At 46.1% G+C, this 24,946-nt stretch overlaps 1 pseudogene; it reads right to left on the bottom strand.

Annotated features, from left to right (window-relative positions):
- Nucleotides 1-1,826: 1,826 nt before the first annotated feature.
- The window catches only part of LOC134369036 (F-box-like/WD repeat-containing protein TBL1X), a 209,462-nt pseudogene continuing 186,342 nt past the window's right edge, over nucleotides 1,827-24,946 (bottom strand).

Below are 24,946 nucleotides of genomic sequence, written 5' to 3'. Positions count from 1 at the left end.
CACTTTTTCTCACTGCCTTCCCGTCACTGATTTAATCCAGCTGCCTAGGGTAGCTGCAACAGTTCAAGAGCAAAGGTCTGCAGAGGAACTGGTCTGCTGTCATGGCATCCTTTGATTCTAGGTAAAAAAAATATATATAAAAAGGCTCCCACATCACATTCTCATGAACTCAAGTCTGAAACTCAGAAGTCCCACTTACTGTGTGTCCTTGGAAGGTTTTGACTGGGCGGTCACAGCCAAGTCTGCATACATGAATACACATGTCTGTGTTACAGGAGGCAAAGGTAGTGTTGTGCTGCCAGTCCACATCAAGAGCAGGGGCTGTGGAGCAGGAAAGACAGGGAGGACGCTGACATTTATCAGCTGTGCACAGAGCTCAACTGACTTAGAACAATTGACAGCATGGTGGAGAAGCCATATCTAGTAACACGATAAAACATATTCCCTCGTGAACCGACTCTTAGGTTTAAAGACCTTAAAGACCCTCTCCTCCCACATTTGCAGGGACGACAAGATGCCTCTGGAGAGAGGCCCCGTGGCCCTTTCTGAGCCCCACGGCATGCAGCATCTCTTGCTCCCACGGCACAGGTGAGAAAGGGCAGGTGAGGTGTGCTGGCTGCCTGCCCCCGCACCTTCCTGCTTGAGCAGTATCACCATGGTGGGCCTGTTAGACTTGCTTTCACAGAGAGAGGAGGAAAACGAAGAGGAAAAAGATTTCATAGCCTTTGCTCAAGACACCCCAATTTAAAAAAAAAAAAATCCTGCAACACATTAATGCATCCCATGGATTCGGGGATAATTAGAGTCAACAAGAATCCCATATTAGGGATGAAATTGGGTGAAAGGTTCAGGACTCGTGAGGAACACCCTCCCTGAGTCCAAGAGACCCTCGGCTCTGCTGAGGGTTTTGAGGTGACTGCCCTCTGGTCACTCCCCGCTAGACCTCTCCATGTCCCAGCTTTCCCAACTCTTTGATCTAGTGTGAGCCCTGCCCCTGAAGGGACCTCAGAAGTAACGACGATGGGAACAATACAAAGGTTAACTAATGCTGCACTTTAGTTACGTTCTCATTCTCTACTTTCTGGGTTCTTTGCTGAGACAGCAGCAGGAAATCCAGACAATTTCCAATGCACCGAAATGCCCAGGGCCATTGTTAAAAGCCCAGCCCTCGTTCTGTCCTCAGAGCCAGTGCCCCAAGATGTTGGAAGAACACGTAAAGACCAGGTAGTGAAGGCAGAGCGTCCAGACTCCATCCTTGTTCTGTCCATCAGTCAGGTCCTGGGGTCTCAGCTGCACACAAGGATGTTCTGATAAGCCCTCAGGGGACGCTGAGCATGGAGTGAGACAAGCCATCTCAGGCCGTCAGCACAGCTACCAGCCAGAGAAGGGGTACAGATGTGTTAGTCCCCATGGCTGTTGTACCTGTGGCCTCCAAGCCTCGTGCCTGTCCACTTACAAGGAGCGGGTCTGCGGCTGAGGGCGGCTGCTCCCACCTCCTCTCAGGCACCCACTTGCTCAAGTGATCACTTGGCACTCCGGGGACCTCATGGCCAGGCACTGCTCATGTCTGTATAGTCTCTGCTCCCCTGAGGCACTCCCACTGGAACACTCCCTAGAGGCATTTACGCATCAAGTGAGAGGTGACGGCCGGAGGCGGGGGGCTCGGGAAGGAACAGCAAGGGGGAGAGGGAGCTGCTCACGTGATGTGCCCCTTCTCCTTAGGAATCTCAGCGAGTCCCTTTTATTCAGGATCATCACAGGCTGCTTCTGAGAAAGAGAAGCTCTGGAATTGTGCCCTGTGCTCACAGAACCCTGACTGGGAAAGCTCATGGCCTGAGGGCTGTGAACAGTGCCTCACTAGAGCACACGTCACACAGAGAACAGGGTGCTGCCTACATAGCGTTTCGGGCCATTGTAACCAGGTAATGTCTTCAAGGGCCAGGAGCTCAGTGCTTTGAGGCTTAGCCATCAAGGTCTGACCAACCTCTTATGATACGAGCTCTCACCATTCCTTCACTGATGGGAACGGCCCCTGCCTGTGCTGTCTGTGCAAACAGTGCAGTTTGTGCTGAGCACCTGCTTGACTCTGGGAGTCTAGAATCGGGCATGGGGTCGGCAATGGGTGCCTCCATGTGACCAGCCCCAAATGAAAACCCTCAGCACCAAGTCTCTAACGGGCTTCCCTGGAAGACAGCTGACTTCTGGGGGAATTAAGCAGATCCCGTGCGACTCCCCGGCGAGCTCACGTCTGTTCTCCCTGGGACTTCATCCCTCATGCCTCTTCCCTTTGCTGATGTTGCTTTGTATCCGTTCCCACAAGAAGTTTAGGTGTGTATGCTGAGTCCTGTGTGTCCACCCAGCAGACTGCCAAACACGGAGTGGTGTCGGGGACCCCAACACAGCAGCCCTCCCGGAGCAGCAGGACAGAGAAGCCTGCCCTGGCTCTTTGGCTGGTGTTTCCAGACTCGGGAGCAGGTGGGTGTTGAGGCGTCTGTACCTTGCAAACCTGAACGACAACACTTAACATAAAATGGGTCTCCTTCCCACCAGCGAGGTTCCACAGGCTGCTCCCTCTGTGCATTCACAATTACTTTAAGGGACATTTCACAGAACTCTGAATCATTCCTTTTAAATTACAAAATCAAAACAAAACTAACCTGAAAGGAAAGGAAACTTGTTTGGCTTCTCCTGTGTGGGCATCCCAAATGATTGTTGTCTGCACGCCACAAACAAAGGAAAAATTAGTAATTATTCTTCTTGCAAAGTTTTCTCATGAAAAGTGCATCATACAAGAAAAGACAGTGGGCCCTTATTCCTTCTAAACCATCACAGTCCAATAGAGCTATTCCTTTAATTTTTCCGGGAAGCTGTAGGAAGTTCAGGATGAGGACAGGTCATATTAGTAGGAGAAGGGGAAGCAGAGGGGAGTGTTCTTTTCTCTGTAGTTTGGGGGTTTTTAGTGGCTGGCTGGTAAGGGGATCTGAACCTTGACCTTGGTGTGACACCGTGCTCTCCCCAAATAAGCTAACTGCCTAGCAGTGTCCCATAGAGGTATCATGTGAGTCACTACACTAATTTTTAATTTTACAGTCACCACATTAAAAAGAAAAAAAGAAACTGGTACAATTCATTAACAGTGTATTTTATTTCACTCCAATAGTGCCAAAATACTATTGTTTCAACATGTAATCAGTATAGAAAAATATTAATGAGGTATCTGACATTCTTTCTTGCCCCCCATCCTAGAGCTTGGAATCACAGCGTGTTTTACACACAGTAGTTTGGACGGCCACATGTGATGACCTACAGCCACATGAGCTGGTGCCTACTGCAGCGGACACAGCAGCCTTAACTGATAACTGAGAAAATTACCCAAATCAGTGGTGATCCCCCCCACATCCCAAAACGCTAAAAAACCTGTACCAAAACATATCTAAATGTCTTTCCAGCAGTTTTCCAAATGAAGAGCTGCACAAACAGACATTTCTGGAAATTCCCCTGACCGACCATCCATGAACCAGGACCACGCGATGTGGCAAAGCCATCGGATTATGCCCTGGTCAGGCTCTGATTTATGGGTCTACAGTAAGGAAAAAGGTGATCGGCAACTCGGAACACAAAGTAAATCATGAATTCTGATGAACTTACTGATGCTAGGAACATACTTAAAGCAGCAGCCAGGGGCAGCTCCATAAATACCATTGGAATTAAGTCTTCATTAACTGGAATTTTCAACGACATTGGAAACTTTACACCTGTCTGTCAGTGGGACTTCATAAAGATTTCATTTTAAGAGCTGGTTATGTTTTGGGTTGATTGTAGAAACATTCAGAGGGATCACTCAGAGCAGCAAGTGTCTTTTAAACATGGTATTCCTACATTTGGGATCAGCTCTAGACCACCTGTCACTGTTTGTCTGCAACTGTTTTCTTAATTTCTCAAGCACAAACGAATGTGGATTATATATTGTGAGTATAATAGGTCCTTTAATAATGTGCGGGTTAGGTTACCTACCAGGACACAGTTGAAAATCCACGTGTAACTCTTGCCTTCCCCAAAACGTAACTACTAATAGCCGACTATTGATCTGACTTGTTACCAATAACATTAACGTTCAATTAAAACATGTTTTCTGTGTTATATATATATTATATACTGTATTCTTACAATAAAAAAAGCTAGAGAAAAGAAAATGTTATTAAGAAAATCATAAGGAAGAGAAAAAGACATTTATAGCATTGTGCAGTATTTACCAGACCAAAAAAGTACCATGTATAAGTGGACCTGTGCTGTTCAAGGGTCAAACTGTAAGTAAACTCACAAATGTCTGATACATTTTCACATACTACAATCAGTCACTCTAACATTTAGTTGACGTTTATGTTAAATATACATTGAACCAAAGAAAACATTTCACAAAAGCTTTGAGAATGTGAAATATATTTTTGTCACTTTGGGTTAAGCATACACTGAAGGTCACACCAGCATCATCATAATTTACATTTTCTCCATGGGTATTATGTTCAAGGACACTGTTATTATTCCTGCCATGATTGACTAAGGAGTAAAGAGGGACATACATGACCCAAAAGACTAACATGATTCCAAATACGCATTTTTACTGATCGTACAGTCCGTCACCTGGTAGAGTCAAAATAAATAACCGGTGAGAAACACACAAATGAATGTACAATAAAGATCCGCCAGGTGGGAAGGTGGCCAGGAAACGATTTAGAATGCTCGGCAAGTCGGAGGGCAGAGTTACTGGTAACCAGGGACTGATCCTCCTCCACGCTGCACCAGCTGTGTGTCACTAGACAAGGTAATAAACCTCTCTGGCGCTCCAATTCTTCCTCTGTAAAATGGAATTGAACATACTAATGCCTGCTTGCTGTAAATGTTAGCGATCATTTTCATGAATTATTTTCATAATTCAAGTGGCAGTTACCAATGGCCTACTGAAGGCATGACAGAGTGCTGTGTATGCGTATTAATTGAACTAGAACATCTTGCGAAAAATTTGATGGTAGTTACACGACACATTTAGTGTGTCAACCACAGCAGCTTATCTTTTCTTATATTATAATAAATTAGGCTCCCAAGTCTGAATGAAGAGTTTCTTGGCTTAAATATAGAGAAAAGGAACAAATGATTCACTGACCTACAAAGTTATATCCACATACAGGCGCTGGCACTCTTTCTGTCATGGGGCCCCTGGTAAATACCTTAAACTTTGAGGTCCAATGGTCTTCTATTGCAACTCCTCAACTCGGCCACTAAGGCGTGAAAGCGGCTACCGACAATTCTCAACAAATGAGAGTGGCTGTGTATCAATAAAACTTTATTTAGAAGAACAGGTGATGGGCCAGTTATCGCCTGTGTGGGCTGTACCCTGCCAAGTGCACCCATGACTTCTCCAAGAATGTGATGATGTTTAGAGTTCGTTTATTATTTTATATTAAATTTTACACCTTGAATGAACAGAAAGCAGTAACAGAGTAAAGTTTTCAAACTATCATGAAACCAGTGTAGTTTCTGTGGGGGAATGGTTCTATGTCTCCTTCCTCTTTGTTCTGGGATCTTCCACCCCATGATGGCTTTGAGAGGCACCTGGCTCTAAAGCCATCACATCTCTCTGGCAGCCCTGTCCAAGTGCAGAGTAAGGGAGTCCCACTTTGGCTCCGTGGCCTGTCAGGGGACAGTGCCCTGTCCCTGGGTCCGTTTTTCTCCTGCTCAGGAACTGTGCAGTCTACAGTGGGAAAAAGGAGCTTATCAAATTAGGAGAGCAGAAGTCTGCTAAGAGAACAGTCTGTGTCACTAACATCACTGTAGGGGTGAAAGTTTACACAGAGCACACCCACACCCCCTGCTCTGTCCAGCCATTGATAAACACAGTCTGGAGATTTTTCTCTCTTTATCATTAAACTATGAACCTCAAAAGAAGAGACACTTTGCACAGAGGTCTGTAGAACAGTGGAATATACTGACAGAGATTACATGGTAAAATTAACACGAAGATCAAAATTACAAAAACAAAACCTATACAGGTCCTTTTGATTTCTTAAGGGGAAGGAGAAAGCCTAAGAATTCAAAGAAAACATCGTGTTATCTGGAGAATGAAAATAAACATGTATAGATCGAAAGTATTTGTTTTAAGTTAATACTCACTTTGTCTACACCAGCACTCAAAATATAATTCCCCTTTTTGTTCCATTTCAAGGCAAAGATGGGGTCTCTATGTTGGCCTAAGGTGCTGGCCAGATTACCTGTTATGTAAAAAAAATACAGACAAACATGTTGACTTCAAAGTCATGGTCTGTTCACTTCACGGTTACATACAGAAGAAGGTCCTGTCCAACCTCAACACGACAGACACAGGACTACCGTCTTCCATCCATATCCTTGCAAAACGGTCATATGAACCTGTGGCCAGAAGCGTCCCATTGCTCTGCGGGCCAGAAAGAGACACAAACCCACAGAAGCAGCTTAGTAGTGGTGGCACCAGAAAAGCACACAGAAATCGCCAGGATCCCAAGTCTAGAATATTCCTAAGCCGATAACTGATGCCACATTAAGAGACTAACGGGTCATCTCTGACTACTTCAGCACACACTGCTGTTAAATTAAATGCAAGGCATGTGGACCAGTAAGTGAGAAAGCCACACTGGAACCACTCAACATGTGTGCTGTCTAATTAAGGACAGAATTTAAAATACCTACAGAAAGTCATCCTAAGACTATGCAGAAAGCAAAAAGAAGTTGAACGGCATGTGTCCCACGTATAAATGCACTTAGCTGCTGGTCCTGAGCTCTCCAGGCGGAAAGTTTTCTTTCCTGGCTGCTTGTCACAGCTCCCCAGCTGAGCCTTCCGGGGGTCCCACCTTCACGCTGTGAGGTCCCCCTCTCAGCGCCATCAGGCTTGACTCGCTCATGTGTGCTGACCATGGGAAGGCACGGCCACCCAACACCCAGCTCATTCTGTGCCCGCCATGGCCTCAGCAGGATCTCTTGGAGATGGAGAGCACCTGTGAGCCCACAGCTCAGGGCAGGGCCACCACACATTTCAAGGGGCCCGGGGGGTGGAAGATGCTTACGTTCCAGTCCAGTGAGGTGACATCTTTGTTACTGGGGACATCGTGTCCCCCCTCTCGTATACATTGCCTCAGTACAAGCTGCGTAGAGTCCCCGTTGCTGCGTTCATTAAGGTTCCATATCCTGGCCGTCGAGTCTCCAGACCTGCAGAATAAAAACACACGCACGTCGGCTCTTGGTGGGAACAGCTCTTTCCCCCCCTCCCATCCATCCCCCCTCCTCTCCTCCCCACCTGCGCATTTATCAGTTTTAAATGTCTTTGATCCCCATCCCATGGAGAACACGGCGAGGAATGTCGACTTCACAATCCGAGACACACAGAGCTGTGGAGTTAACAGGACCTGCTCGGGATCTGCTCATGTCGGGAAGACGTGACACACGAGATCAGACAACAGCACGTGTCCCTTGAGGCAGAATGCCAGAGGCGAGCAGGGGTTCCCCTGACCCTGGAGCGTCCCGCCCCTGACATCCTCACCCAGAAGCCAGCAGATCGCTGACAGGGTTCCAGGTACAAATGAACACCTCGGACTCATGGCCCCGAAGGACTGTGGCTTTGTTGGGTGGAATCTCAACGTCCCAGTCAATTTGCATGGGTTTTGAGTGATTATCTGTTGTCGGAAACACAAAAAGGCATGTGGCTTATCAATAAAAAGGAAACTCATTCTCAGGGGGCTTCTGTTTTAGGAACACCTTGTTTTTATGTACTAGGCGATACCATCTCTGATGATTATAACTAAATCATGGCTTTGTGTGATTGGGTATTTTATGTCTCTTTGTATTTTGCCAGTCTTCAAACTTGAGTGAGGAATACACTAATTTATTCCATAAAACTGGGGCCAGTCAACTATGACCCATGGGCCAAAATCTAGCCTGCTGCAGCCTCTCCTCATAAATAACGTTTAAGTTATTTACCGACTCCCATATATTTATGCATTACCTGCAGCGACTGATATGGGTTGAACCGTGACCCCAGTACCTCAGACTGTGACTGTATTTGGGGACTGGGTCTTTAAAGAGTTGATTAAGGTAAAATGAGGTTGCTAGAGTGGGTTATAATCCAATACGACTGATGTCCTTATAAGGAGAGGAGATTAGGACAGAGACACACACAGACGGACGACCATGTGAGGACACAGGGAGATGATGGTGTCTAATAGCCAAGGAGAGAGTACTCAGGAGGAACCAGCCTGCCTCACATGGAGCTCAGACTTGCAGCCTCCAGGCCTGCAGGGAGAAATGTCTGCTGTTTCTGCCGCAGATCTGCAGTGCTCTGTCACCCCAGCCCGAGCAGAAGAGGACAACTGCTTCTGCATTTCAAGACAGAGTTGGGTCACTGTGACAGAGACTGCCTGGCCCTGAAAGCCTGTGACAGCCACTGTCTGGCCCCTTAGGGAAAGTTTAGTAGCCCCTGCTTTACGGGAAAGAGAAGGCAGAGGTCCGATCTAACTAGCACAGAGTCAGCAGCAGCTGACAGTTTTGTAATGCTGTGTAGAGTTGAGTCTGCTGTTACATCTTCTTGTTCAGGTATTTTGGTGGAAAACCCCAGCAAGAGAAGGACTCACTTCTCAGTGGCAGGTAACCTAAGATCCACTGCTTCTGGGTCAACACATAAAAATATGAAAATGCCTGGTGACCCTTGCTTGGATTGAGAAGCCTGACACAAAATCTTCACAGCCTACCCTCAGGAACAGTGGGGCTGTGAAAAAACCCTACTTCTTTTATGCTTCCCAAGTTCCCATGTGGCTGGGAGAAGATGAAGGTAAGCAAAATGATCTTCCATGTTTGGTGGATCCATCCCCTGGTGATGGCGAGAGGACAGCTGGCGTCCTAGCCAGCCGTGCAGTGGGGGCCTGGGACTCTGTAGAGGCGTGCAGAGTAGGCTGTCACCTGCTCACTTATCCACAGGCGGCCGTGGCATGCTGCAGCCCCAACAGGCTGGTCTGCAGACCAGGCGTGAGGTGCTGAGAAGGGGGTTGAGCTGGCTGCTGCAGAAATTAAGAGTAGTGAGCGAGGGTGTGTTAGCCACGTGCACCAGCAAGAGAAGGAGGCTGGGCTCCCTGGGGCAGGGGTCAGTGCCCAGACGCAGCCTGGGTAGAAGAACTCCCACTCCCACGGCCACAGCAGGGAACAGCCTCCAGAGGAAACGACCAGAGATGGGGAACGGGTAAGGAGCCGACCTCAGACCAGAGGGGTGGCAGAATGGCTCAGGTCCTTGATGGAGCACAGGCATGCCTTGCATTCTGACTTTGGGTCCCAGGACATGGCACCTCTTTTGTCTCTGTTGTTCTAGTTTTAAATAGATTTTCTGATGTGGGAGTTAGTTGGTGGAAGGTGCACCGGGCCTGAGCAAGTTTTGTGATATGATTGTCGAGCTCTGACTCATCTGCTGCATACTCTTGGGCGATTAGCTAACAGGTCTAACCTCCCGGGGTTTTACAATGACCAAGTAAGATGATGTCTGGTGTTCAGGGCGTGGTGCCCTTGCACTGACGATGGGCTCGACTACTAGACCATAATTTGGCTGAAAACCCTCTGCATGGAAGGCTGACAGAGATACTTGCTTATGTTGGACAGTGATCATCTGGTACTTGTCCCTGTTACACGCGAGCCTTCAGGAGCAGGGCAGCAGGATTTCATAAAATCCAGGATGTGTGTCGAGAAGGTCAGGTCTAAGGATTTAGGTGACAAACGGGGAATGTGAAGGTCTTCCGGCCGTACAGTAAGCAAGCACTGGAAAGCAACTGGTGAGAAGTTGACAGCAGGCAGATCTCTAAGAAGTCGTTGCATTCGCCCAGCTTTAGAAGCACAATAAAGCGCCAGAAGCCCCACACTTAATTATTGCGTGTGCTCGTTCTCCTCCCCGTTGACCGTGGCCTCTCCGTTCTTTGGTGGATTTTGCTGGGAAACCGCTGCCGGGGCTGCCGTGTCTGCCGTGGCTGCTGCTGCAGCCGCTGCTGCTGCCGCTGCGGCCGCCGCACTGGCCTGCTGCTGCGCGAGCTTCTCGCGGAACGCCTGCTGCCGCGTCTGCACCACGTCGGGCATCACAGCGTCTATCAGGGACAGGGACTCTATGGGGCTGCTGTCAAACACCGTGCCATCCTGAGAAAGTAAGCCAAGGGCAGCCGTCAGCAACCGCAAAAGAGGACATCGAGGACCAGACTCTGCCTTCCAGGTGGAAGAGGTGCAAGAAGGTGGCCCAGAAACAGAGACGCCTGGGAGCTCAGGGGCTGGGGTCGGGGGTCGGCGGCATCAAGCAGGTGCCCGGACTGTAGGGGCAGGGCAGAGGGACTCCATGGTGGGCCAAGGACCGGGAGGTGGACAAGGGGAATCATCGATGAATAACTAGGTATGGTGGCTGTCCTGAGGGAGACCTGATATTTGGTAAGTGTCAACCTGAACTGGGGCATTAAGGATATGTGAACGTGTCTCCTTTATTCCTAGACAAAAGTGCTATATCCCTGATGCAAGGATTCTCAACAGGGGCAGGGGTGTGTGTATGGGGGGAGTAATTTTGTCTCCTTGGAGGACATCAGGGAATGACTGGAGACATTTTTCATTGTCACCACTTGGCAGGGGGTCTACTGGCAGCTGGTGGGTGGAGACCAGGGATGCTGGTCCACATCCTCCAGTGCACAGGACAGTCCCCACTACAGAGCAGGGTCCAGCCACAAATGTACATAGTGCTGAACAGGAGAAACCCCGTCTGGTGCCACGGCAAGTGTGGAATCTCTTAGTACCCACTTTTGTGGGAGGAGTAACTCTTTGGAAGCATCGGCCCCGATTTAGAGATGCCTGCAACATTCAGGATTTCCTTCCTGGTGCACGTGCCCATCTGATCTAATAAATTAAGCACTTGCAGCTACTTGAAACGATGCCCTGGGTTCAGGGTTTAGACAGAATATAGCCACGATACAACCGACAATGACCTCGTTTACTTCTGATTCATATTTTTCTGTTTTTTTTTTTAAAGATGACCGGTAAGGGGATCACCCTTGACTTGGTGTTGTCAACACCACGCTGTACTGAGGGAGCTCCAGTCTGTGCTTCTGATTCACATTTTTGTCTGAACATCTTTTGATTCTCTGTTACTATCAAAAAAATTTCTGTACACACTTAAAAGTAAGACGTGCTTTCTAAATACTCGAATCACATGAAACCCTCAGTGCTCCGGGTGCTGCCTCGTGGACGGACAAACACATTTTTGTGTGCTCTGAACTTGAGGAAGGCAGGATAGAACTGGGACACGTGGACTCATCCGTGTGGGACTCAGCTGAATCCTGAGAGCACAGATGAAGGGGCCAGGGAGGAGAAGGGATCTGTTTAAATCCCAAATAACTGACTTTCAAAATTTCTATCAAATCGGCACAGCCCCAATCTAGAAGGTGGCAGGGGATACAAGAGAATCTGTATGATTTTAATTGATGGTTTTTGTTCCATCCTTCCCCGGATCAGCTCCACAAAGAGCACAGTCGTGAAACCAGCACCTGAAGTCACTTTAACACAGGGCCATCATCTCTCTGTCCCTGACTGTCCCTCTGGTTATGCCCTCTGTCAGGCTCCCAGGAATGCTTGGGACCAGAAGCGTTTCACAGTGTGAAATTTTTTCTGAGTTTGGAATACTTGCATTATACTTACTGGTTATGCACCCCAAATCTGAAAATCCAAAAACTGAAATGCTCAAGTGAGCATTTCCTCTGAGGATCACATTGATGCTCAAAAACTTCAGATTTTGGAACATTTAGGACTTCGGATTTGGGATGCTCAAAGTGTAACAAAAACCAAACAAACAACCCCAGCTTGCTCTCAGACGCCTGCAGGAAGCACACGCGGGCTTTGGACTGGGGTCCCGAGACCCCGCTGCTGGGAAGCCCAGCCCCGCAAACATAACGTACCTCGTTGATGCTGATCTCAGCCTCCACGTACTGCAGCCCCTTCTGCAAGATGGAGATGAGGGCGGCGGGCGGCACCAGCGTCCCGTTGATGTTGGACTGGCTGATGTGGCTCTCGATCCCAAACGTGAAGGCTGAGTGGGAAAAATCTGCCGCGAGAGGGAGGCCAGGCAGGTGAGACCAGAGCAGGAAGAGCGGGCAGAGCCAGCAAGCTCTGAAGGGGGCAGCGCGGATTTCAACCACGCTTCATTAACGGGGTGGACACTGCTGCAGGACTGCGGCTTCCGATGTGGGGTCAGGCAGGCAGGAAAGGGCAGGGGGAGAGAGACGAGTGTGAGATCAAGGAAGACTGGGGAAGGGATGAGGTTCCTTCATGGGAGGACCCTTTCAGTGCTATTAAGAAGCAAAAGGGAACAGAGTGGAGGCTGCCCCACGTGCCCTGGATGGCTGTCTCTTGCAGAAATCCACTCTGGGAGTCCCCCGACCCCTCGGTTCACATATTCTTTGCGGGAGCTCAGTGCCGCAGCCTCTCTGTGTCCCCTTCCTCCCCCAATGTGTCTCCGTTACTGCCTGTGTGGGAAGCTGCTTGGCAACTCAAAGGAATTTTGGATGAAGGTTTTTAAGGAAAAGTTCAGGAGAGCCAGGACGGCTACTGCTTGTGATTGACAGCCGCGTTGCGAAAAGAAGGCAGTGGCATGAGGCATGGAAGGAGGTGCTGGGGGTCCACGTAGGGGTCTGAGGGCAGTGGGGAAGCGGCAACACCCCCTACTCAAGGAAAGGAAAGTGGCCCCCTGCTGTCGGTGGGGGGATCTCTGCAGCTGCAGGTAAAACAGGCAGCCCAGTCTGGTGGGGCTTGATCGCCCCGTGTGGACCACAGGCGGCCCTGGGGTGCTCAAGGGCTCGTAAACCCAGGGAGGTGAATGCTGTAGGGGCATCCGAGTAACCTGGACCTCCATGCTCGGCTCCCCGGCCAGAGGTGGGGCAGGGCCTCTCACTCCGTTTCTATTGTCTGCTGATCGGGCAGCAAGGGTTCTCAAAGTGACCACTCCTCCTGACTTGGTTCTGCCCACTGTTTATGGCGACGTTGCCGGTTTGCAGGCTTAGTCCCTGGTTACCAGAGCAGGTGGGAGCCTTTCCACCTGGCCTGGCGATTGCTTCCCTTCCACCCTCCCTCAGTCACCCGAACAGAGGCAGCGGGATCAGGACCGTGAGGGCTTGGCTCTCATCAGATGCAATATCATCAGCCCTGCTGCTTCCCGTTACACAAATCGAACTGACTTTGCAATAAACCAAAGTCTCACTCGATGGGAGCACAACTCCATGCAAGGAGGAGTCTGTGTCTTTGCTCTCCTGCCCCGTTCCCTTCTCACTTCCCTATCCACTCGCTCCTCCCCAACCCACCCCGTCCCTCCCTCATCTCCTGGTAATAACGTATGTGTAAAATAGGTAGTTTCTATTGACGGGACGGAACAAACGTGGTAGATGTCATTAATTCTGCACTTAGTTGCATACAGCCCTGTAATTCTTTACAAAACCATACATAAATTAGGTTGCAAGGCTTCCTCTCTTCTGCGTTTTTAGAGGATACAAGCACAGGCCCTTTACAGTAGACATTACCTTTCCCTTCTCCCCTGTTTTCTTTCTCTTTACCCACCTTCCTTTTACTGACCCACTCCTAGCAAAACAAAACAAGCCACTCCTGCGTTCAACCAGTGACTCCCCTGTATCTCCACCATGCTCTGCAGCGTTATAGCTCCAGGCTTTCCTCGTCCAGGTTTCCAGCAATGCTGATCAATGGATGGAGGGCTATGTCTCACCCTCCTGGTATCCTGAAAAGACCTCATGCAGGGCTATGACACTGCAGTCATAATAATAATGACAGCCAGCCTTCACAGGGCACCCACTCTCCGCCTGGCACTGCTTCTGGGGCTTTATTCGAATTCACTCAAGCCTCCTGGCAGTCGTTCCCTCTGCCATCTTTCCCTTATTCCTCTGCTTCCCCATTCACAGAACAAGTCCCCGAGATCTATCAAGGGTGACTGATGGGCACACATCGCTGAGCTGGTAGGGGTGGGGCTGAGCTCCACACCCCGGCAATGGGACACTGTGCTTAGTCACTGTAAAACACTGTTGAGAAACATCTACTAAATGCTTCAGAGCACAGCATTTACTGCTGATGAGGGCTCCTGACAAACAAATCTCAGTAACTGCTGGAGCAATTGTGCAAGAGAAGTCCGGCTTCTGGTGTGCAGATGCTCCTCGACTTACAATGATGTCATATCCTGATAAAACATCGCGTGTTAAAATACTGAAAGCCCAAAGTGCGTTTAATACACCTAAACCACCAAACATCACAGCTTAGCCTCGCCTGCCTTAAATGTGCTCAGAACAACTACTTTAGCCTACAGGTGGGCAAAATCACCTCATGAAAAGCTTGTTTTATAATACAGTGTTGAACATCTCACGTCATTTACTGAAAATCATATTTAAAGAAAAATCAGAATGGCTGTATGAGAACTCAAAGTACGATTTCTACTGAATCACATTTGCACCACCGTAAAGTCAAAAAGTCATAAATTGAACCATAGCAAGCCAGGGACTGTCTGTATTTCACTCATTCACTCACTCATTCATTCAAACGTTCTCTCAAGCAACACCGGGCCACAGAACTAATGTTTAAGGATGCATGCTCCGAGAAGCACAGCTGATCCTGACTGCATTGCTACCTTTAGCCAAATCTGGGAGCTTTGTACTCATTACCTAGATCTTTACATCAGCTGTTCAGAGCCGGTACTGTCTTTGTTTTACACATAAGAAGGAAAAATATTGGAGAAATTAGGTAACTTGCCCAAGGTTCACACCTGTGATGAGAGGCTGATCTAGAATTTGAACCCTAGACCACGTGATTCCAAGATTCATCCTTTTACCCTACATTGTAAGACCCGCAGGCACAGGAAGCAGAATTCCTGCACCCTCTAGGCTGACGCAGATGGCACTCCCACCTGCTGCCCGGCTGCACGGCTGGCAGCTCAGAGCTGCAGCATCATTGCAGGGCCAGATAACATGGAAACGGATGCAGAGCCCATTTCTATTTCTAACCACAGACCTGAGTACGCCCCTTATTTCTCTCTTGCTCTGGGGTTTTAAGTATTGAGTATATTGTTTGACTGCATCACTTTCTTACGTTTACGGGATGATGCTCTTTTGTGGGGATTCCAACTCTAGACTGCATTGATGACTGTACTGAGTTGAGTCTTCTTGGAAAAGGGACGGAGCAATAAAATGGGCTGAGGGTCTAGGAGTCTGAGCTGAAAACTCTCTGCTAGAACGAGTTTCCCCATGGCATCCGAATGACGAGGAAAAGGCAGGATAAAGATCTACAGGGTACCATTACCTTGAACATTTTTGATTAGCCTGGGTCTTCTACTGGAGACAGCGGGTAATCATGACTGGAAATTAGGCACCTCCATAAAGACTCGCAGTCTGTACGTTCCACATCCCTATTCAAAGAAGTTCTCCTAGTTGCTTAAATTCATATTAGTTGCATCTCTTTGGATGGATCTGTATACGAACTCTAAATCAATGATTTTTCAGTCCATTAACTTGTAAGACTTTCTCGCTGAGTCCTGGCCAGTCTGATGTCATCGAGACCGGAGGGGGGCTCGATGGGGAAGACATTGGGGACAGTCACGATTGCTGGCTTCTATGTGTGCCCTGTCATCGAGCATCTGAGCCATGTCACTCACTGTGCCTGGGCCTCTGTTTCCTCTTCTGTACTGTGGCAATAAACGGCACCTCAAGGAGCCGGCAGAAGAGCCAGATGCAAGAGCAGCCAGACCCCAGACACTTATGGGTCAGGACAGAAGACCACGAGCTAGAGGAAACATCAATTTTTGCATTTCTTTGTTGGTACAATGAAGATGTTGGATGAAACGGCTGCTAGGACTCTTTCCAGTTCTGGTATTCATTCTGGATCAGGGAGGTGTCTGCTATGGTCTGAATGATGGTGTCTCCCCAAATTTCATGTTGGGAACTAATACCCATTGTGACAGTATTAAGAGGTGGGGCCTCCGGGAAGTGATTAAGTCACGTGTTCTCCATGCTCATGAATGGGATTGTGTCCTTATACAAGAGACCCCAGAGAGCCCCCTCGCCTGTTCCACCATGTGAGGACACAGTGAGAAGACACTGTCTGTGAACCATAAAGCAGGTCCTCACCAGACACGGCATCTGCCACACCTTGATCTTGGACTTCCAGCCTCCAGAACTGTAAGCAATAAATTTCTGTTGTTTATAAATGACCCAGTCTAACGTATTTTGTTATAGCAGCCTGTACAGACTAAGACAATGCCCAAGGACTATGTAATTGAGGCCTGCTCAACTACTTCCTCTTAGGCCACAGTTGCTAGATTGTGGCCACGGCCAGGTGCTGTTTAAGGTGCTGTCCTGGAAGACGTGTACTTCCAGGAAGGACACTTCTCTTCCAGGGTGAGCCGACCTCCACCACTGCCAGCGTCCCTCCCCTCCAATGGGACCCCAAGGCTCATGAGCACATCCGCTCACAGTCTGCTGGCATGGTGAGACTTCTGTACCTTGTACCTCTCAGCTGTCCCACAACATTCAACACATCTCTTCTACCCAACAAGACAAAGGTAGGCACAAAGATCAGAATGTCATTGGCAGATGCAACACTCAGGACTGCCCCAGCAGCAGGTGCAGGAGTAGTTAAAAGGGAGAAGTACAGAAAGCGTGGTGGTGGATGCATGAAAGATCCATGTGAGGGCAACGAGTCAGTGTCCTTGGTGCCTGCTGCTCAGCTACCCAGAAGGCATTACGGAAGCCAGCAGTCTTGCCAGCACTTAGCAACTGTATCCCTGATGCATCTCCACAGCAGCAGCATGGCTGACCTTTGGGCTGGATCATTCTTTGCTGTGGGAGCTGTCATGTGCTTTTGCAGCCTGTTGAGCAGCGTCCCCAGCTTCTTTCCACTAGATGCCAGTAGCATCCACTCCAACTGGGACAACCAAAAATGTCTCCAAACATTATCCAGTCGACACTGCTGTGGTTGAAAACCAATGACACAGAGGAATTGACCCCCCAAAAGACCACTATCCACAGCTCTATTCTACTCGTCTTTCTGCTTGTTTCTGGATTGTTGCCAATGAAAAGCAAGTCCCTGTCTACATGCAATTGATCACAAACTTTAGAGAATATGAAGTAACAGACAACCACCAGGTGAGGCAAAATTATTCCCAAGGAAAAAAAGACACAATCAAGATAAACTGAGGAAGGCTTAAAATAAGGACCACATGCTATGAAGAACGGTCGGATCTTCAAAAGGAGAGTCCTGTCCATTTGAAGAGAAAATTGCCTTGGTCTCACAAGAGAGGAAACCATCTGTGCATGAGTTTGTCTCACCTCACTAGGGAATAAAAACACACCCAAAACAAACCAAGTACACACTTTGTTTCTTAAAATTAGAATACTGCCTACCTCTACCTCTTTCACAAATGGCTTCACAAACCATTTCAGTTGTACACTGACCCATTATGCCCAGTTAATGCAGACCTGATTTATCAGCAAACTTTGCTAAATTATCACCCTCCAGCCCTTAGAAATACTGCTTTTTTTTTTTTTTTTTTGGCTTTTTCGTGACCGGCACTCAGCCAGTGAGTGCACCGGCCATTCCTATATAGGATCCGAACTCGCGGCGGGAGTGTTGCCTCGCTCCCAGCACCACACTCTCCCGAGTGCGCCACGGGCTCAGCCCAAAATACTGCTTATTTGACAGAGAAAAGCAGACATTTAATACTCAGGCAGCTCTGAGGTTAGTTTTGCATCTTCAGCTGAAACAAATACCAAGGGCACCATATTGTGGCAGTAAAAACAGAACCTGTATTGAGTATTTAACAGACTTACATACTGACAGCTATCCAGTGGGCACAGTCTGTTTATTTCAAAATGGTCTAGACTGGCGCTTGGCAAAGTGAGGCCCGCAGGCCATATCTGGCCCAGTGACTGTATGTATAAACAAAGTTTTATTGGGACATGGTCACACCCATGACTTGGTGTATTGTCTATGGCTGTTTTCATGATACAAGGGCAGAGCTGAGTAGTTGCAAAAGAGACCATACTGCCCACACCGAGGCTGAAGATATTTACTATCTGCTGCCTTACATGAAGAGTATGCTAACCCAATTATATACACACACATATATCCATGGTATCACTAAGCCTCCCAGATCCACTCTTCTCTCCGTATCCATGCTAGCCACCAGACTTTTCTCTTCTCTTTGCCACTACTCTGATCCTGGATCCTTACTCCCTCCCAACCCCTCTTTCATTCCTCTGTTTCTAACAGTCCTGATAATAACGTGATGCAACACAAAACCATCACAGCAACTTTGCTGTTTCACCGCAAGCAGCCTACTGTGCTCCTTCCTGCCTGGGCAAACCCCCAGCCTCAGCATAGCCTTCCAAACCTCCGCTGTCATCTCTCCCGTGCCTTGCTCCAAGCACATGCCTCCTTTCCGGCAGGATGACTTGGCTCACTCTGGTCTCTCAGTCTAGGTCAGCAGTTTCTCAAAGGAGGGCAGTTGTGTTCCCCAGAAGAAGACACTTGGCAATACATGTTGACTATCCCTTATTGGAAATGCTACAGATTTGGGATTTCACATTTTGAAATATTTGCATATATATAATGAGATATCTTCGGGACGCAACCCAAGTCTAAACAAGAAATTCATTTATCTTTCATATATACCTTACACAGACAGTCTGAAGGCAATTTATACAATATGTTTAATAATTTTGTGCATGAAATCCATGACCTGTCATATGAGGTCAGGTGTGGGATTTTCCTCTTTTGATATCATGTCAGTGCTCAAAAGATTTGGATTTTGGAGCATAGTGGATTTCAAACTTTTGAATTAGGGATGCTCAACTTGTACCTGGAAGTATCTTTGGTTGTCATAATGGGTGTGTGTGTGTTCGTATGCTGTAGGCATCTGGAAGGAACAGACCAGGGATGCTGCTAAACATCTACCACTCACAAGACAGTCCACCTCAACAAAGAATGATCCGGAACAACATTTCAAGAGTGCAAAGGTTTAGAAACCGTGATCTCACCCCTGTGGACACCTTTTCCTTCTGGGTAATTATGGCCACATCCTGGAGTCCTTTCTACACCCCAGTGTGACAGGAAGTGACTGTCACTATTGTCATAACAAAGGACTTTCAAGGAGACAGGCAAGACTTGAGTATTTAGGCACAACTGCACAACAGTTAGGAAACTGAGTTTTTAGACAAGGGTGCCAGTCAGAAAACTTTCAGCCATAAATCTATACCTGAATCAAAAAACAATTAATTATTTGGAAATATTTATAAACAGCAACAGTAAAGCTAATGACAGTGGGTGCTTACTATGTGCATCAGCCCTTTTCATGAATTAAGTCAGAGAGATCTGACAACTTACGAATTGGTCCAGTTAAATTCATGTTGCAGATGAGGAAACTGAGTCATGAAGTGGTTATGTGATTCCTTGAGGGTACGCAGCTAGCAAACATCCAACTGACCCTTGAATCCATGCTCTTAACCCACACACCATACACTACTGAAATGTGCTTTTAAACCTTTGATGACTCAAGATGGCATCCTCTTAAAAGAGGAAGGAAACCATTTGTAACATAGGGTCTAGTGTCTCCTAAACGCCCGGGCGCTTACCACCACTTAGAAGCCCAAAAGAGAAAGTAAACAGGTCATAACACTTTGCTCTGAGTTTCTGTTCTTGCAGGAGGTGGCAGGAAGTCATGAACCATGAAATACTAGACTGCCCTCAAAGGTTTTCCAGCAGAACTGCAGTTGCCTGGAACGGTGCCTGCTCTGTTCTCAAGGTTGGGGCCAAGGTGACTCAAGGTGGTGGAGGGTACTGATCAAAATAAAGATGGGAGAGGGCTGTGGAGATATAGTGGGAGCTGGGCCAGATAGCCAAGGAGAAAACACACACGGAAATACACGCTCACACTCTCTCTCAGAGTCAGAAAGAATAAACAGAAAAGGTGCAAGAATTCGAATTTGCATCCTCCCTTTGGAGCTAATTTACTACCATCACTTTTGTTCTACAGAGATGGATTGGTCTCACCAGACAACAGCATTTGCTGCCCGAGAAGCGATCCTTAGCATATGTAAACCCCAGCTTCATCAACAGCAAAATGTATGAAAACATGCATACTTGTACAAAGAGTTCTCATTTATCCTGAATTTCATTCTTTGAAGTTTCTTTCGGCCTATGTACATATCAGTATGCGAGGTTCAGAGGTAGAGCGTAAGGCTGATTTTCTTCTGGCGCAGCTGGAGAAGCCGGAGCACCTGGAGCCTAGTGAGGCGGAGACTGAGGGTGAGGAGGAAGAGGGTGGGTGCCTGTGCGGGTTTGGGGAGGGGCCTGGGCTGGGCCACACAGAGCAGAGTTTCCAGAAGCAGGCTGGGGACAGGGGCACTGAGTACTCAGAACAATCATACAGTGTTCTGTGGTGTGGGGAGACTTCCTGAGGCTGGGTCTCTGGACGTGGGCTTTTAGAAAGACAGTGTCATTGGATAGAAACTCACATTGATATTTTAAATTGTTGTCTCTCCAGTTCCAGCTTCCGCCAAGGCTGAACACCTGTCCCAAGAGCTGCTGCCATGTTCGGCTCGAGTTCCAGCTCCAGCTCCACCACCACTGCCTGAGGCAGAGCGAGAGCAAGATCCAGAGCCCAAGCCAGAACAAGACGTAGAGCAGGAGCAAGATCCAGAGCAAGAGGTAGAGCAGGAACAAGATCCAGAGCAAGAGGTAGAGCAGGAACAAGATCCAGAGCAAGTGATAGATCAGACGCAAGATCCAGAGCAGGAGCAACAGAAAGATCAAGAGAAAGATCAGGAGAAAGAGCAAGAGAAAGAGCAGGAGAAAGATCAAGATCCAGAGGTAGAGCTAGAGCAACCTGACATAACCGTTCCTGAAACATCAGAAGAATTAGAAGAAACACCAGCACCCAGGGGAGCCCTGGCTCCAGAGCTCCCACAAACCCCCTCACCAGTCCCCACTCCAGATCTGTTCTTGCCCTTCCTTGACGCTGTGCTTCTCCTCATTTTTGTCTGTGTCCTGCATCTCCTCAAATTTTTTCATCTTTTATTTTCAATAATATCCCTTGTAGAAAATAAAGTGTTTTTAATATTTTCAAAATTACCATTCAGTGGCATTAAGTACATTTTTAATATGGCGCAACCCTTACCACCATCTAGTGATCGAACAGCTTCATCGACTCTGTAGTCATTAAGCTGTCACTCCCCATCCCGCCTCTCCCTGTGCCTGACTACCACTCCATTTTCTGTGTGTGTGAATTTACCTATCGTGGATTGTTCCTATCAGTACAGTTATATGTTATGTGGCCTTTTGTATCTGGCCGCATAATATGAGAAAGATCTGATTAATTTTCATTTTATGTTTTTAGTAAGAGGAAAATTACAGAAAAAACCAAAGACTCTATGTAGAAACACAAAGCCCTGATAGTTATTATTGCCATAATCTTGAAATAGGAACTACTTTTGAATGACCAGAGAGCCAGAAGCCACTGAGGAAAATGCTGACTTTTCCTGGTCCAAACATAAACCAGAATAATGTCAAAAGGTGAAAAGACAAACCCCAGACTGGGAAATTCTTCATGGGCAGAGAAAGGGTAGTATGCATCCTAGTTGTACAAAGAGTTCTCATTTATCCATAGGGACAAAGGACATATTCCCGCAGTTCCACAGGGAAGCAATTCACATGGCCAGTAAATGTCAGACATCCGCGGCCTCCCTAATGATTATGCACAGAAATTTGCTCACTATTCAGATAGCATTTGCCCCATCAGATGGGCAGGTCTGTATGTCTGGTGACGACCAGCTCTTGTGAGAATGAAGGAAGAAGAGGTCCCAGCAGATGCCCCAGGAGATGTGTTCATAGATACCCCTGTCGCAGGAGCCACACAGCAGCTCCTACCGAAATGCCCACGTGTGTCCATGTGCCGGGCAGCAGTGATGCTAGGAAGTTACGCAACATATATATGCATTCTATCTATGTTAATCAATAGATTCAATAAATCTAAACTTGAAAAATTCCAAAGAGTGATGTTTAGGGGACTTGTCAAATAACCTCAAGGTTAATATGAAAAAAAATTATGTGCAAAAATGGCCCCCAATATATTCAAGACATAAGAAGAACAATAATAATAAAAACAAAGAGGAAATTTGCTCCGCCCAATAAAATGTATTGCAAAGGAACATACTTGAAAGTGCATGAGATTGGCAAAGAATAAGCGAATAGTTCAGTGGAGTAAAAGTTTGAATTTTGAAACAGATTCTGGTATATGTGGAAAGGATTCAGATTACTTAGGGGAAAGCAATTCATCATTACAGGGATTGAAATATTATTTATTTGGAAATTAAATCCAGTTATGCTTTTGCTAGGTACCGTTCACAAAATTAAAGTTGAGATGAATTACTAACTTCAATATTTTGCAAAAGTATTAAGCATTAGGAGAAAGAAAAACACATAATAATTTCCACAGAAGCCAAAACTACTTTTGAGAAAATGTAAGACTCATAAATATCAAAACACTAGATAAAATAAGGTTTGACCATACGTATTTGTATATCTCAAGATGGAGAAAAATGTGTTATGTGTATGTATTGTGAATTTAGAAAATCAAAAAGAATTAATTAAAAGCCTATTACAAACAAGACGACTTAATAAAATAAAATTTATATGTTGCGATTTAGAAAAATTCACATATAAAATTAATAAATGTCTTATGTAATAACAATGACTATGTAGATTCCATTACACAAATCAAGATTCCATTTTCAATAGCCACAAAATTGTTAAAATATTTGGCATAAAGCTAACAAGAACTCGACAAAGCCTGTTTAACTATGCGATTTAAGCATTAGAACACTCTTAAAACATACATACACAAACGATAGAGAAATGTCAGAGATATTTTCTTGGCCAGAAAGCCACATGATCCTAAGGATTTTATTTTCTCCTAAGTTACTTTATACGTGTGTCATGATCACATTAAAAATAGTCTCATTTGTTTCTTCACCTAGAACAAAATAAGATGATTATAAAATGTTGATGAAACATTAATCGTTCATCAGAAAAAAATGAGGAAACAAATCAAAAGGGAGGGGTAAGTCTACCAGAGATCGCAATTTTTTTTTTATAAATTCTTCATTATCAAGACCATATGGAATTTGTTTATAAGTAAATATAAAACCTAATGAAAAAGAATGGAGAATTCAAAGAGATACCCAAGATTTCTAGAAATTTAGTATTTAAGAAAGATAGCATTTCAAATCACTGGTGAAAATATGCTGCTACTAATGTAGCAGCAGTTAACATGGATGGCATAGCAGCAATTAATAAAGCAAAGCAAACTCAAACAAAAGGTAAATGCCACCAACTAGGTCAAAAGGACACGACAAAAAGTAATTACAAGCTATAATACTTCAAATGGGTGATCAATAATGTTTCAATTTTTAAAAAAGCAAAAAAACAAAAAACCTCTTAAACTAGGATAATATCACTAATACAATGATGTGTGAAAAAATGAGATGGAAATGACCAACAAAATGAAATAAAAATGAACAAAATATATGAACAATCTAATAACACAAAAGGAAATTTAAATTGGCATCAATACTTAATTAGGTGCTGAAAATCCCTCATAGAGAACTATGCATTTAAAATATATTGAAATACAAGACTTCACCTATTAGATTTGCAAAATTTAATTTTTTGATAACAAACTTGTTAGTGAGACTGTGGGGATACAGGTATTATAATACACTGTGGTGGAATGCCAATGGTAGAGCCCATAAGGAGCAGAAACTCGCAAAATTTAGCAAAATTATACTTGTATATTTACTATTTAATACTGTAACCCAATATTCAGGAATCTATATCATATGTAACCTTGAAAAATTATAAGGTGAGGTGTCGACAAGATTGTTAATATGACAATACCTATTACTAAGGGTTGGAAACACCCCAAATTTTCATTCATAAGGTTTGCATGAATAATTAGGGTGCATTTTTACAATCATGATTTCTAAACACTGAGTGTAAAATGTTATTGAAAAAACGAACAAACTGAAGACAATGAAGAGATGTACATGTTCATAGAGGAGAAAATAAGTAGGGAAAATATATCAATTCTTCCAAATAAATGTATAAATTTTGTTTATATATAAATAAAAATTGACATTTTTTACGCAATTTGATAAACTACTAATTCTATATTTCATAAGGTTGAGTACAGGCATAGAATGGACCAAACGGCTCTGGTTCTTCTCTGCAAATGGTGTTCATTTCCTTCCATCTTCAGGTAGCTTCCTAATCTAGAATATTCTGATGGCCTCCTAGATCACTTTCCTCTCTTAGAATGTCAGGCACTCGATAGCACGTCTTCTCCTCTTTCTTATCCTGGGATCATCTCCCAAGCCAGGGTGCAGCTGAATCAGCTCTTTCTCCAGCTCTCGGCACCATGCTTGGCATATGGTGGATACAAACAGAGAGAAGAGAGGAGACAGAGCACAAGACTCTAGAGACAGGCGTGTTACAATGACATTTAGAAAGTGACACCTTCTCACTTTTGATCCTGTATTGGTGAGAAGTGAGTCACTAAGTCCAATCCACACTGCAGGGCAGGGGATTACGTGAGGATGTGTGCAGCAGACGGTGGGGACCACTGGGAGCCCCTGAGGAGTCGCCAACCACACAGACAGAGATGTGGCACTTGAGTCCAAACCTAAATACACACGAAGCCATTGTGAGGTTTTATGGAGGAAAGCAGTATGTGAATATATGCAATTCCAACTGTCGCATGGTGCAGACAGGGAAAACAGACCAAGAGCAAAAGTGACATTTTCAAGATTATATGACAGGA

This window comes from Cynocephalus volans, unplaced genomic scaffold (assembly GCF_027409185.1).
Source record: "Cynocephalus volans isolate mCynVol1 unplaced genomic scaffold, mCynVol1.pri scaffold_35, whole genome shotgun sequence".
Classification (NCBI taxonomy): domain Eukaryota; kingdom Metazoa; phylum Chordata; class Mammalia; order Dermoptera; family Cynocephalidae; genus Cynocephalus; species Cynocephalus volans.
This window is presented reverse-complemented; position numbering and strand designations above follow the sequence as displayed.